We start from the raw sequence: 2,028 nt of genomic DNA, 5'->3' as shown, positions 1-2,028 counted from the left end.
CTTTTCCCAGTTCTATACCAAACCTTTAATGTTATTTTTATTATTTAATGGTGTTGTTTTCTTTTTAATCTTGACAAGGCTGATGTTGCTCTTGTGGTCATAGTCCTGCTGTGTCCTTGCATGGCCTAAAAAGAAGAATAAAATGTATGAATAATAATAATATTAAGTATTGAACTCTATTTAGTTATTTTTATTTCAATTTGTTATTTCATCTATAATGTGTTGTGAGCTACCATACAGATATCATAATAGGCTGAAATTGTACTCAAAGTGTCAGGTTTCTGTTTCTATTATGTTTTTCTTTAGAGTATCCAGTCTTGCTTTACTCCTTGTTTTCTAGTGTTTAGTTTTCCTTTCTCCATGTTTTATAGTTCTAGTAGTTTAATTATTATTTTGTTGTTATTTCCAGTCTTCCAGCTTTCTTGTTGCTCTCTGCTGCCCTCTTGTGTTCTCCTTTTTCCCTAGCTCTTTCCCTCTCTTGTTCTGTGCACACCTGCTCCCAGTTTCCTCATTAGCCCCCTCTTTGTCTCAGTCTCCTTTAAAAAGCCCTCTCTCTTCAGTTCCTCTTTGCTGGGTCCTCGTCAAACACTGTCTAACTTTGTCAAACTTCCTCCGTCTTCCTGAGTCTTCCTCCTTATGATAGCGATTCCCCAGATGTCTTCATGGTTTCTGGTTCGTTTTGAGTAATTGTCATGTTTGAATCTTTTTGGATTTTTGGACTCCTGGTTTCATGTTAGTTTGGACTTTGTTTTTATTGTTGGATTTTTGGATAACCTGCCTTTGTTGTCAGTTTCCCTTTCATTAAATCTAAAAGAAATTCACCTCTGCCTTCCTGCCTCTGCTTTTGGGTCAAGAATCCATAACCAAATCCTGACACAAAGTAAATACTGCATCACTTCTTTGATTTTTTCTTTCTAGAAAACCTTCAGATAAAAAGAAACAATGATATAAAGAAATCTTAGATGTTGTCCAATTTTTTTTTCATAAACTGTTGGATTATATGTATATTTAGAGCAGAGTTCATTTCTCTTCTGCAGAGAATGAACTCTTTCCCAAGAAGGGCTCACAAGATATTTGAAATTGAGCAATCGGTTGGAGGATTCCCAGATTCGCTGATTCATTTATTAATGCACCAGCGATCTCATGTTAGAACTAAACCTACAATGTTTGTTCACAAGTGATGCAAACATTACTAATGGAAAAAAAGGATATTTTCTCCTTGAACGCTAATGATTCTCTGTGCAAACAGACCTTCATTATGCGGCTATTAGCGAGCAACAGCTGAGGCTCTACCAAACATAATGACTCCTTCATAGATGTGTTGCCTTATCTGCAGTTCCACTCACCAAAGATAATAGTTTTACAGAGGAAGTGTTACACTTGCAAAAGAAGAAAGTCTAAGCAAGGTCTATAAATGTCCAACAATTCAAAATCATCATAATTAGGAAACATTTAAAAAGGGAAAAAGACCATTTTAAAAGGAAACCAATGAAAAAAAGGACCCAGAAGCCAATGAAAAATCAGGTTCTGGTACAAATATGTGGAAAGAGTTAGAAAATGTTAGATAGGGCACGGTTTACAGTTACTAAGAGCTAAGGAAATGATTACAAGACTGACAAACTGATCTGTCCACAAACTGCTTCACAGCCTCACCACTTATTCAATTCAGTATAGCACGAATTCACAGCACATGTCATCTCCAGGCACTTTACAGAGAGAATTCAACCAGATCATGTAGTGAATTGATCCAAAGTTTTCTATCTAAGGAAAACCAGTGTAATGATCTCAGAATGTTGGACCCAGAATTCGAGGCGAGGCAGGCAATGGGAAACGAGCGTAGGGCTGCTCGCCAGCTGCGGGGCGGATCTCTGATTCAAAGTTCAGTCCGTTCATGGAAAACACAGAATCCAGACGGGAGATTAGACCACAGCTTGCGGCGGGCGGCGCCCCCAGAGTTCCTAGAGAGCGAGCTGAGCAGGCGCCAGCCGTCTCCGAGCAGCGACCGAGTCCAAAGGGGAAAAATCCAAA

Source organism: Cyprinodon variegatus, unplaced genomic scaffold (genome assembly GCF_000732505.1).
Source record: "Cyprinodon variegatus isolate N-32 unplaced genomic scaffold, C_variegatus-1.0 Scaffold642, whole genome shotgun sequence".
NCBI lineage: Eukaryota > Metazoa > Chordata > Actinopteri > Cyprinodontiformes > Cyprinodontidae > Cyprinodon > Cyprinodon variegatus.
The sequence above is the reverse complement of the archived record's forward strand: the minus strand, read 5'-3'. Positions refer to the sequence as shown.